The sequence below is a fragment of the Chiloscyllium punctatum genome, chromosome 29, assembly GCF_047496795.1.
Source record: "Chiloscyllium punctatum isolate Juve2018m chromosome 29, sChiPun1.3, whole genome shotgun sequence".
NCBI classification, from domain to species: Eukaryota; Metazoa; Chordata; class Chondrichthyes; order Orectolobiformes; family Hemiscylliidae; genus Chiloscyllium; species Chiloscyllium punctatum.
This window is the reverse complement of record NC_092767.1, coordinates 29,173,058-29,186,809: the sequence shown is the minus strand read 5'-3', so window position 1 is coordinate 29,186,809 and position 13,752 is coordinate 29,173,058. Positions and strand designations below refer to the sequence as shown.

General features: G+C 44.4%; 1 non-coding gene across 1 annotated transcript; it reads left to right on the top strand.

Annotated features, from left to right (window-relative positions):
• Positions 1-13,438: 13,438 nt before the first annotated feature.
• trnas-uga (transfer RNA serine (anticodon UGA)) lies at positions 13,439-13,520 on the top strand. The gene has a single exon. It is a non-coding gene; the product is annotated as a tRNA-Ser (tRNA).
• Positions 13,521-13,752: the final 232 nt, after the last annotated feature.

Here is a 13,752-nt window from a genome sequence, read left to right as displayed (position 1 = left end):
TCTTCAGTGTTCCCATCACCAGCAATTTCAGTGTCATCCAAAAACCTTACTTACCAGGAAACCAATACTCCCATCCAAACCATTTACCCAAATGACAAACAACAGGGGACCCACTGCACCGCTGGTCACATACCTCCAGTTAGAAAAACAACATGTCTCCCATCACCCTCTTTCTCCAACCATCAAGCCCAATTTTCTGTCCAGTTCACTAGCTCCTCCTGAACGCCATATCCTTTTACACTGATCTTAGATTATTACCCAGTTTAAGATACTACACGTAGAACAATGAACAGAACAGAACAGAACAAGACCCTTCGGCCATGATTACATGCCAATCCTTTACCGACCATAAGATGAAAAGAAAAGTGGCAGATAAAGTTTAATTCAGATAAATGCGAGGTGCTGCATTTTGGCAAAGCAAATCTTATCAGGACTGAGACACTTAATGGTAAGTTCCTAGGAAGTGTTGCTGACAATGAGGCCTTGGAGTGCAGGTTCATATCTCCTTGAAAGTGGAGTCGCAGGTCGATAGGATAGTGAAGAAGGCGTTTCGTATGCTTTTACTTGTTGGTCAGCGTATTGAGTCCAGGACTTCGGAGGTCATGTTGCGACTGTACAGCACATTGGTTCAGCCACTGTTGGAATATTGCGTGCAATTTTGGTCTCCTTACTATCAGAAAGATGTTGGGAAACTTGAAAGGGTTCAGAAAAGATTCACAAGTATGTTGCCAGGGTTAGAGGATTTGAGTTACAGGGAGAGGCTGAACAGGCTGGGGCTGTTTTCCTTGGAGTGTCCGAGGCTGAGGCGTGACCTGAGAGATGTTTACAAAATTATGAGGGGCATGGATAGGGTAAATAAACAAAGTCTTTTCCCTGGGGTGGGGGAGTCCAGAACTAGAGGGCATAGGTTTAGAGTGAGAGGGAAAAAATATGAAAGAGACCTAAGGGGTAACGTGTTCACATTGAGGGTGGTACGTGTATGGAATGAGCTGCCAGAGGATATGGTGGAGGCAGGTACAATTGTAACATTTAAGAGGCATTTGGATGGGTATAAGGGAAGGGTTTGGAGGGATATGGACCGTGTGCTGGCAGGTGGGACTAGGCTGGGTTGGGATATCTGATCGGCATGGACTGGTTGGACTGAAGGGTCTGTTTCCATGCTGTCCATCTCTATGACTCTAACTTCCAGATCCTTCTTTGTATTATCGTCCATGTGCCTATCCAGAAGTATATTAAATGTCCCTAATGCATCTACTTTTACTGCCACCGCTGACAGTGCATTCCACTCAGCCACCACTCTGTATGTCACGAACCTACCTCTGAAATCTCTCCTTAACCATCCACGAATCACCTGAAAATTATACCCCCTTGTAATAGCTATTTATATGAGGGTAATACATATCTCTCTCTATGCACTCTATCTATTACTGTCAACACCTTGTAAACCTCTGCCAAGTCACCTCTCACCCTTCTTCACTCCAATGTGGAAAGCCTTAGCGACCTGAACCTTTCTTCTTAAGACATGCTCTCCAGTACATACAGCAACCTGGTAAATCTCCTCTTTACCCTTGCTAAAGCTTCCCCATCCTTCCTGTAATGAGGGGACCAGAACTGAACACAATATTCCCAGTGGGGTCTAACCAGAGCTCTATAGAGCTGCAGCATACCCTCACAGCTTTAAAACTCAATCCCCAAACTAATAAAATCCAACACTTATATTCCTTCTTAACAAGCCTATCAGCTTGGGTGGCAATTTTGAAGGATCTAGGGACTTGGAAACCAAGATCGCTCTGTTCCTCCACACTGCCAAAGATCCTGTCTTTAACCCTGCATTCTACATTCAAATTCAATCTTTCAAAATGAATGACTTCACACTTTTCCAGATTGAACTCCATCTGCCACTTCTCAGCTCAGCTCTGCAACCTGTCATTGTCCAGTTGCAACCTACAACAGCCCTCCACACTATCAGCCACTCCACCAACCTTCATGTCATTGGCAAACTTACTAACCCACTCTTCCATTCACAGATCCAACTTATTGACAAAATCACAATGAGCAGAGGTCCTGTAACCACTCCCTGCAGATAACCACTGGTCTCTGAACTCCAGGATGAATTGTTTCTATCTATCATCACCCTCTGTCTTGTGTGGGCCAGTAATCCCGTATCCAAACAGACAGGTTTCCCTGTATCCCATGTCTCCGTACTTTCTGAATGAGCCATAAAGGTGTTTCATCACATTCTCAAAATATTCAATAAGACAGGTAAGGCATGACCTGCCCATTACACAGCCATGCTGACTACCTCTAAGCAAACTATGGTTTCCCAAGGAATAATAAATCCTGTCTCTCAGAGACCTCTCCAATAATCTGCACACCAGAGACATAAGACTGACAGGTGTGCAATTCCCAGGACACTCCCTATTCCCTTTCCTGAACAAGGGACTAATATTTTCCTTCCTCCAATCATCTGGTAAGACTCCAGCGGACAGTGAGGGCACAAAGGTCATCACCAGGTGTGCAGCAATCTATTCCCTCGCTTCGTGTACTAACTTTGGATGCATCTCGTCTGCGTCAGAGACGTATCTAACCTTATCTTTTGCGAAATTCGTAGCATGTCGTCCTTCTTAACGTCCACCTGTTCACATACATCAGCCTGATTCACGCTGTCCTCACAAACGAAAAGACCCTTCTCAGCAGTGAATACTGAGACATAGTATTCATTAAGGACCTCTCATTAAGGAGCTTCTTTCTCTCAGAATCTCCTCTAACAACTTCTCCATCACTGGGCTCACGGAGTTGTAATTTCCTGGCTTTTCCCTGCAGCCCTTAAGTGATGGAACAGCATTAACCGCCCTCCAGTCTTCCAACACCTCACTGTGTCTGTTGATAATATAAGTATCTCTGTTTGGGATATTGTAATCTCTTCCCGAGCTTCCGACAATATTCTAGCACAGACCTAATGAGCTCCTGAGGATTGATCTACCTTTATTTGTTTTAAGATTCCAACACTTTCTCTTCTCTGGTGAGGATTCTTTCCAAGACATCACTATTTATTTCCCCAAGTTCCCGAGCTTCCATGTCTTTCGCCACAGTAAATACTGACAAGATTATTTTGTCTAATATCTCATCCATCTCCTCTGGTTCCACACATGGGTGACCTTATTGATCTTTAAGGGGCCCTATTCTCTACCAAGTTACTCTTTAGCCCTTATTGAAACTTGTGTAAAGGTTTCTGATAATTCAAATACACCATATCCCCTATACCACTACACCCCTCATACACCCTTACAATTCTGCCATTTATATTCACACCAACAAATTAAATCCAACAGGCTCAAAAACAAATTCTCTTTTATCAAATGTGTTTCTAAGTGGCCAGTTATTGTATATTGACATATCCTTTCTAACAATTTCAGCATGCTGGGACAGATGCTGGGAAGTTAGAAAACTTCACAGTGCAGCACAGAAACAGGCCCTTCGGCCCACCACGTCTATGCTGTCTAAGATACTATTCTAACTCATACCATCTGCCTGCACATGGTCCACATCCCTCTATTCTCTAACTTTTCATGTTTCTGTCTAAATCCCACTTGAAACTTTTACTCACATTTCTGCTTCTATGACCTTCCTCAGTAACATTCACTCTACATAAAAAAAAATTGCCTCACACATCTCGTTTAAACTTCCTCTTTCTCACCTTAAACCTATGTGCTCTAGTATTTGAAACTTACACACTGGAAAAGAGATTCTGATTATCTACATTATCTAACTTCGTTCCAAATGTTATATTACTGTACCTGGTCACCTGTCAGCCTCTTATACTCTCATTAAACAATCCAACTTTGTTTAATTTCCTCTTACACCGAACACAATTTTAAAAAAACCTGAACACAGGCAACGTGCTGATAAACCCCTTTTTTCCCCTCTCCAAAGCCTCTACATCCTTCCTATTGTGTGGAGATGAGACCTACACCCAGTACTCCAAATGTGGCCAAACAATCATTTGATACAATTACAACGTCAGATGCAAACCACTTCACCCAACGTTGTGACCAAGATCCTTCTGTATATCAATATCCCTCAGTATGATAACTTTCATCTTGAATTTGACATCATCTCACACTTGTCCAGATTAAACTCAATTTGCCATTTCTGTCTATCTCTCCAACTGTTCTGTCACCTCCTGCAGATTTTAGTTAATCAGGGAAACAAGGGTTTTGTGGAAAAGGCAGGAAAGTAGAGTTGAACAGCCATGATCTCATTGAAGGGAAGAGCATACTCAATGGGCCAAATGGCCTCATTCCCCTCCTAAATCTCATGGTCTGAGCACAAACTCAAAATGTCCTGCATAATATTATGTGTCTCTGCTCAAAAACTCCTTTATAATGGGATTCTTGGATATTTATTAGTACACAGCATTTGATCTACAAATATGTGGTTCTGTTCGCCGAGCTGGGAATTTGTCTTGCAAACGTTTCGTCCCCTGTCTAGGTGACATCCTCAGTGCTTGGGAGCCTCCTGTGAAGCGCTTCTGTGCTGTTTCCTCTGGCATTTATAGTGGCCTGTCTCTGCCGCTTCCGGTTGTCAGTTCGAGCTGTCCGCTGTAGTGGCCGGTATATTGGGTCCAGGTCGATGTGTTTGTTGATAGAGTCTGTTGATGAGTGCCATGCCTCTAGGAATTCCCTGGCTGTTCTCTGTTTGGCTTGCCCTATAATGGTAGTGTTGTCCCAGGCGAATTCATGTTGCTTGTCGTCTGTGTGTGCGTCTACTTAGGATAGCTGGTCGTGTCGTTTCGTGGCTAGTTGGTGTTCGTGTATACGGATCGTTAACTGTCTTCCTGTTTGTCTGATGTAGTGTTTTCTGCAGTCCTTGCATGGGATTTTGTACACTACAAAGGATTTGCTCAAGTTGGGTATCGGGTCCTTTGTTCTGGTGAGTTTTTGTCTGAGCGTGGCTGTTGGTTTGTGTGCTGTTATGAGTCCTAGTGGTCGCAGTAGTCTGGCTGTCAGTTCAGAAATGCTCCTGATGTATGGTAGTGTGGCTAGTCCTTTGGGTTGCGGCATGTCCTCGTTCCGTTGTCTCTCCCTAAGGCATCTGTTGATGAAATTGCGAGGGGATCCGTTTTTGAATAGGTGTATAGGTGTTCCACTTCCTCTTTTCGTAGCTCTGGAGTGCTGCAGTGTGTTGTGGACCTTTTGAATAGTGTCCTGATGCAACTTCGTTTGTGTGTGTTGGGGTGGTTGCTTTCATAGTTTAGGACTTGGTCTGTGTGTGTGGCTTTCCTGTAAACCTTTGTGGTGAATTCTCCGTTCGGTGTTCTCTGTACCATCACGTCTAGGAATGGGAGTTGGTTGTCCTTTTCTTCCTCTCTAGTGAATCGGATTCCTGTGAGTGTGGCGTTGATGATCTGGTGTGTGTTCTCTATTTCTGTGTTTTTAATTATTACAAAGGTGTCATCCGCGTATCTGACCCAGAGTTTGGGTTGATGTTGTGGTAAGATTGTTTGTTCTAACCTTTGCCTTACTGCTTCTGCTGTGAGTGCAGAGATCGGTGAGCCCATGGGTGTTCCGTTGATTTGTTCGTATATTTGGTGATTGAATGTGAAGTGTGTTGTGAGGCACAAGTCCAGTAGTTTAAGTATGCCGTCTTTGTTGATATGTTCAACGTCCTGTTGTCTGTTATGTCTGTCCAGCAGGTTGGCTATTGTTTCTTTGGCTAGTGTTTTGTCGATGGAGGTGAACAGTGCCGTTACATCGAATGAGACCATAGTTTCTTCCTTGTCTATGTATATATTTCTGATGATGTCCAAGAATTCCTGTGTCGATTGTATAGATTGTCTGGATCCGCTGATCAGGTGTTTCAGTTTCTGCTGTAGTTCTTTGGCCAGTTTGTGTGATGGTGTCCCTGGTAGTGATACTATGGGTCTGAATGGGATGTCTTGCTTGTGCACTTTGGGTAGTCCATAGAATGTGGGGGTGTTGTTGCTTTCAGGTTTCATTCTTTGTAGTTCAGACCTGGTTATCTCTTCGTTTTTTGTAGATTCCTCAGTGTGTTGCTTATCCTGTTGGTGAGCTGTCGGGTGGCGTCAAACTCCCTCTTTTGGTAGGTGTTGGTATCTGCATGTAGTTGTTGTGCTTTTTGCATGCACTCTGCTTTGTCCAGGATGACCGTCATTCTGCCTTTGTATGCTGGTAGTATAATTATGTTCTTATCGTTTCTTAGTGATTTTAGTGCTTCCCTCTCCTTGGTGTTGAGGTTATGTGTTTGTTTTTTTCTTGTTATCAGCGGTACGATACTTTGTCTCACAGTTTGTTGTGTCTCTTCTGTCAGTCCATTGTTCCTGAGTGTGCATTCTAGTGCTGCTAGGAAGTCTGCTGTCTTGGCATCCCTGTGGTTGGAGTTGAGTCCCTTGGCCAGTATTGTTCTTTCCGTGTCTGTGAGCTGTCTGTGGGAGAGGTTTTTAACCCAGGTGTGTGTTGTGGTGTCCTCTTCTTTGTGTGTTAATTTGGCCATTTTTTTCTTTTAGTACCGTTTTTTTGCGGTGTGTGGTCCTGTTCTGTCCTATGGTTACGGCCTGTTCTATGGTCCGGGTCCATTCCTGATTGGTGGTTTTTGAAATTAACGATTTTTGGCGCGCAATTTATTGTCTGTATTTGTGTAGTCTGTTGTGAGCGTCTGTAATCATTTCCTGGATCATCCTGAATCCGTTCTGTCTGGCTGTGTCCCTAGCTTGTGCATTGTTGCCTGGTGGTCTGTATCTGACACATGGTGGAAGGATTCGATTCTTTTGGCATTCATGCAGGAACCAGAGTTGTTTGTATGTGGCGCTTAGGCGGTTGGCACAGGATTCCCATTTCCTTGCTTGTCTTAGCGACTCTCGCCCGTAGGTGTTCAAAGTTTGGGAGAAGATTTGTAGCTCGGGTGCTCGTTGTTGTGGTTCTGTTCGCCGAGCCGGGAATTTGTCTTGCAAACGTTTCGTCCCCTGTCTACGTGACATCCTCAGTGCTTGGGAACCTCCTGTGAAGCGCTTCAGTGCTGTTTCCTCCGGCATTTATAGTGGCCTGTCTCTGCTGCTTCCGCTTCCTTCTCTCTCTCCTCCAATGGTGACCTCAGCATTAGCAACTGAATATTACTAAAACTTCCTTCCTCCTGAAAAACACATTCATTGATTTACATTTTTAACTGCTATACAGAAACTGGGCCATAATTATTTAGCATATATTGTATTTTTTCTTGACCATTCCGAGTTGTCTGTCGACCCTCTTTTTGTTCGCTATTGCTGGAGCCGATTTTCATGGATATTAGAAAAGTGTTCATTCTCTCTGTCTGTCTCTCTAACTGTCTATCTGTCTATCTCTCTCTCTCTCTCTCAGGATACCATAATCTTCTCTTTGCCAATATAACTTGCTTTTACCTCCCGGAGGTCCCTTCTCATTGGGCATGACCGCCTCATTGCCTTGGTTTTCACAAACCAAGAACCCACGTAACCGGTACAGCTTTGTCGACTCCAACGCTGCCCATGGTGACTCCAAGTCTCAAACCACCGTTCATCTTGCTGTCACTTAAACTCTCTAGAGACGGCAATCCTTTCCCTTGAGTTTTACTCGAATACCGTGCAAGAGTACACTGGTCCCTCTTCCTGCTTCGTATATTCTCTTCGAACAAGTCTCTATGTCAGATTACTTCAGCCACAACTCTTACCCTGACCCGATTTGATTCGGAACGCGTCTCTGGGGTGATCCACTTATCCCCAGTCCTCTCACTCAAAAGGGCCAATTCAGCGCTCGAGATGAAGTGAAAGACCTTCAAGGCAGTGGCGCGTGCACCTCCTGGGAAACTTCAAAATCTTACCCAGTCGCAGGGTTCCAGAAGAGCCCCCGAGTTTACTGCCGTGGCATTTCAATCGACTCGACGCAAATGCTACCAAGAGCAAAGAAAAAAAATATTTTTGAAATTTGCAGAATGGACCCGACACATTTGCAAGACGCCTCATAAAATGGAGCCTGACGGTTTTCACATATTCCCTTTATACTATATATCGCCTTGCCTTATCACACTTCAAGCCAGGAACCTGGATAAGTCGAGTTCCTTTCCACACATGGAGTTGTTTTTTTCTAATTCATTGACTGCTGATATAATAGATTATTGGCGTTGACAGTCAGCTGTAAATTAGGTTGAACTTTACATTTTTTCTGTCGTTTTGCAAAGTTAGGTCCATACTTCTTTCTTTCAACCATGCTTTCACAGATTTCACAAAAAAATGATACTTTTCCATTACAGGGGATCAGGCTGACAGTGACTCAATAAGTGTGATGGAGTGAAGATGATAGTAACACAATGAGGGTGAGGTGTCAGTGTGGTAGTGATGCAGACTGTGTGAGTGGATCAGGCCGATAGTTACGCAGTGAAGGGGGTCAGAGTGATAGTGATGCAGTAAGTGTGAGGTAGTCAGGGTGATAGTGAAGCACTTCGTGTGAGGGGTCAGTGTGACAGTGACGCAGTAAGAGTGAGTGGTCAAGCTGATGGTGGACGCAGTAATTGGAAGGAGATCAGGCTGATAGTGATGCAGTAAGTGTTACTGTGTCAGGCTGATCCTGACACATAAAGTGGGATGGTGAAAGTGACGTATTAAGTGTGATGGGGTCAGGCAGAGTCTGACGCAGTGAGTGTGAGACAGTCAGGGTGATAGTGAGGGAGTACGTGTGTGCGTTCAGGCTGGTAGTTACACAGTAAGTTGAGAGCGTCAGGCAGATAGTGGCCAATAAAAGTGAGGTGTTCGGGGAATGGTGATGCAGTGAGTGTGAGGTGTCAGGCTGTTAGTGATGCAGTAAGTGTGAGGGGTCAGTCTGATAGTGAAGCAGTAAGTGTGAGGGGGTCAGGCTGATAGAGATGCAGCAAGTGTGGTGGGGTCAGGCTGATAGTGTCACAGTATGTGTGAGGGGTCAGGCTGACAGTGATGCAGTAAGTGTCAGTGAGTCAGAGCGATCCTAATGCAGGAAGTGAGAGGGGACAGGGTGATAGTGATGCAGTGAGGGTGAGGGGGTCAGCGTGATTCTGACAGAGTAAGTGTGAGTGTTCAGGCTGATATTGATGCAGTATGTTGAGGACGTCAGGCTAATACTGGCCAGTAAGTGTTAAGTGACAAGGTGATAGAGATCCAGGAAATGTGAGGAGTCAGACTGTGAGACACGGTGAAATTGTTATGGGTCAGGCTGATAGTGATGCGGGAAGTGTGCGAGTGTCAGGCTGATAGTGACGCAGTAAGTGTGTTGGGAGCAGAGTGATAGGAACGCAATAAGTGTGAGCGGCTCTGGATGATAGTGACAGGTCACTATGAGGGGGAGGATGGTAGTGTCCAGTGAGTGTGAGGTGTCAGGATGACAGTGAAGCAGACTGTTATTGTGATGATGACATGGCAATGTGATGGGGTCAGGGTGACAGTGACGCAGATGCTTCCAGGAGGTCAGGTTGTAGTGATGCAGTAATTGTGAGGGGTCAGGGTGATACTGAAGCAGTGAGTGTGAGATGTCAGTGTGATAGTGACGCAGAACATTTGAGGGGCCAGGCTTAGAGTGACGCAGTATGGGCAAGGGGTCAGGGTGACAGTGATGTTGATGCACTCATAGGGCCAGGTTGTAGTAAAGCTGTAAGTGTGAGTGTCTCAGGCTGATAGTGATGAAGTAAATGCGAGGGGGTAAGGCAGTTAGGGATGTAGTAAGTGTGCAGGCGTAGTGCTAGAAGCGACGCCGTAAATGTGAGTGTTGAAGCTGATAGTGACGCATTAAGTTTGAGGCCATCAGGCTGATCTTGACGCAGTAAGTGTGACGTTGTCAGGATGATTTTAGTTATACAGTTTACTGTATTTTAGTTATACAGTAAGTGCGAGGCGTCAGACTGAAAGTGATACAAAAAGTGTGAGTGGGTCAGGGTGATATTGACGCAATACGTCTGAGGGGTCAGGCTGATAGTGACGCAGTCAGTGTGATGGGGCAGAGTTTTAGTAACATGGTAAGCGTAAGGCGTCAGTCTGGTACTGACACAAAAAGCGTGATGGAGTCAGGCTGATAGTGACGCAGTAGGTTTTAGAAGTGAGGGTGATATTAACATAGTAAGTGCGAGGGCGTCACGGATAGTGACGCAATATGTGTGTGGCTATCAGGCTGATAGTGACGCAGTAAAAATGAGGATGTCAAGGTGAAACTGGTGCAGTAAGTGTGAGGATGGCAGATGGATAGTGATGCAGTAAGTGTGAGGGGTTCACGCTGATATTGAGGCATGCAAGTTTGAGGGGTTAGGTTGATAGTGACGCTGTGTGCCGGCGGGTCCGGCTGATAACGACGCAGAAAATGTGAGTGTCTCCGTGTGACAGTGACGCTTTACATGTGAGAGGGTCAGGGTGATAATGACAGAAAAAGTGTTAGGGGTTCAGGTTGATAGTGATACTGTAATTATGAGCTTGATCAGCATGATAGTGAGGGGCTTAGGCTAATAGCGACACAGCAATTGTGAGGGGGGTCAGGGTAGTGGCGACGCAAAACTTGTGAGTGTGTCAGGCTAATAGTGATGCAGTACGTTTGAGGTGTCAGGCCAATAGTGACGCAGTAATGGTAAGAGTGTTGCTGTGCTAGTGACACAGTAAGTGTGTTCTGCTCAGGATGATAGTGATGCAATAAGCGTGAGGTTTCAGGTAGACACCCATGCAGTAAGTGTGACGTGTTCGGGGTGACAGTGACGCAGACACTATGAGGGTGTCAGTTTGAGAGTGACACAGGAAAGGTGAGGGGACAGGTTGAGAGTGACACAGTAAGTGTAAGAGGTCAGGCTGATAATGATATACTAATTGTGATGGAGTCAGGATAATAGTGGTGCAGTGAGCATGAGTTGTCAGGGTGATAGTGACACACACGGCGTGAGTGGGATAGAGTTATAGTGATGCAGCAAGAATGAGGAGATCAGAGTGATCGTGTGCAAGGTCTGGCTGAATGTGACACAAGGAGAGTGAAAGGTTTAGAGTGATCTGGACGCTCTAAGTTTGCGGGGTCAAGGTGATAGTGATGCTGTAAGTATGAGTGGGTCAGTCGGATAGTGACACAGTACATTTGAAGGGATCAGGCTGGTAGTGATGCAGTAAGCGTGAAGGGGTCAGGCTGATATTGATACACTAAGTGAGAGAATGTCAAGGTGATGGTGATGCATTAAGTGTGAGCAGGTTAGAGAGTGACGCTGTTAGTGAGTGGGGTTTGGCTGATAGGGATGCAGTAGGTGCGCATGTGTCAGGGTGTGAGTGATGCACGAAGTATGAGGGTGCCAGAGGGATAGTGACGCATTAAGTATGAGGGGGTCAGAATGATTGTGATGCAGTAATTCTGAGGGGATCAGAGAGATACCAACGCAGTAAGCATGAGGGGGTCAGGCTGTTAGTGACGCTGTCAGTGTGAGTGTTGAAGCTCATAGTGAAGCAGTAGGTGTGTGGTGGTCAGTGTGATTGTTGCGCAGTAAATGTGAGAGGGTCAAGGTGATTGTGACATAGTAAGTTTGAGGAAGCAGTGTTGTAGTGACACGGTAAGTGTGAGACGTCAGTCTGGTACTTACATAATAAGTGTGATGGAGTCAGGCTGATAGTGACACAGTAAGTGTCAGGAGTCAGGGTAACAGTAACATAGGAAGTTTAAGGGCGTGACTGATAGTGACAAAGTAAGTGTTTGGCAGTTAGGCTGATAGTGACGCAGTCAAAATGAGGGTCTCGAAGTGAAAGTGGCGCAGTAAATATGAGGACGCCAGATGGATAGTGATGCAGTAAGTTTGAGGGGTTCACACTGATATTAAGGCGGTAAGTGTGAGGGGTCAGGTCTATAGTGATGCAGGAAGTGTCGGCGGGTCAGGCTGATAGTGATGCATTCAATGACCAAATATCCAAGGCTCACTGTAGTGCTGAATAGCGAGACTTCTCAAGGCTAAGACAAAAATCAATAGTTCTCATCCTGGTCATAATTCACAATGCTTCATTTTAAAATTGTCCTCTCCTGCTTCTCGATTCACCAATGAGGGAACAATATTTAATTGCACCACCCGGTTTATCTCTTCAAATATTTTGCAACTCTAAATGAGATTACCTCTCTTGTTTTGAAACTGTTAAAAAAAGACCGGATTTGCCCAATTTCAATGCACAGGACTAATGTTCATCCATGATATCAAGGCTAATCGCCATTCGTGGTATTCCTCATATGGCATTATTATCTTTCCTAAATTGAGGATTATAATTCCTCATACTGAAGTCGAAGTGCGGTCGAACTGAGCCACAATACATTGGAAATAATGCTTTGTTCTCGTGTTCTGAAATCCTTCTGCAGCTTTCACAACAGACTTCTACTACTGCTACTAGACTTCATTGACTTATGAAACACTTCTCCAAGATGCAATTCCAAAAGTCTCTACATCAGACTTTCTACTTCAAACCTTCGATAATAATCTCCACACATTTCCCTCCTGACAAGTGTGATAAAGTCAAATCGTTGCTATTTATTAAATCATGAGGGACATGGATAGGTTGACTCATCAAGGTATTTTCCTGCTGGTGAGGAAGTCAAAATTTAGAAAACAATGTTTTAAAATTAGTTGGTAAGGATTTAAAAGGGACGTCAGGGGCAAATTTTTCAGTCGTGTCCAGAATGAGCTGCCAGAGAAATTGTTGGAGACTGATACAACTGTAACATTTAATACCATCTGGATGGATATATGAGTAACAAGGTTTAGAGGGTTGTGGGCCAAATGTTGGCAAATGGGACCTATTAATTTAGGATAACTGTCCACCATGGTCAAATTGGAAAGAAGGGCCACTTTCCATGTTGTATTGTTCAAGGACTTGATGACTCTAGAACAATCGCAAAAACTTTGCAAATAATTCCTTCAAGACGATTTCAAGGTCCAAATCTTCGGTCAATCTTCCTCTCTTGTGCTCACAAGTTCATTACCTGATGTCAGAACTTACGGATTAGTTGCTGGATCCATTTCTGTAAATTGGTTCTGCATTCTTTCTAATTCCGATTTTTTTTAATGAATGTAGCTAGTGTTTATGGACTTAGCATCAATATTTCTAATACTATATTTCGATGAATATTAAAACACAACAGCATGTCTACTATGGCACCAGATGACGAGCAATTGAGTCAAAATCGATCGGACGCAGTGAGACAATGATCCTCACTTCGTGTGGTGTACATCCGTGACTCTATAATTCAATGAAGAATTATTCCCACAACTTCAGCTGTGTCAGGATCTCGTTTGCGGTGAAAGCCTGTCAATCTGCTAAGGTAACGTTCGTCTGGGTCTCTGCAAAGGATTTGGCGAAATCTTTGGGTCTTGACAATTTGTTCTTCAAACAAATTAAGTATTTCATGAATTCAGTTCTTTTGCTATGAAAATTGACACTCTGGATGCAGCTGTGATGGCCGAGAGGTTAAGGCGTTGGATTTGAAATCCCGTGGGGTCTTCCTACGCAGGTTCGAATCCTGCTCACAGCGTTGACTATTTTAAAACTCATTAATTCCTTTGCAGAATTTGGATTTCGTGGAGCTTGAGCTTTGCATTCAATCGAAAGTAAATTTTCAACTGTGAAGAATCCGAAGTAACTTCAAGATGTCTAATTGAATAAATTATATGTCGAGACACAAAAAGCCATCAACTGCCAACACGAATCAGTTTCCAAACATTTGTCGAACTATCGTGAAATTTGGATGTTCGGGAGGCGGGTGG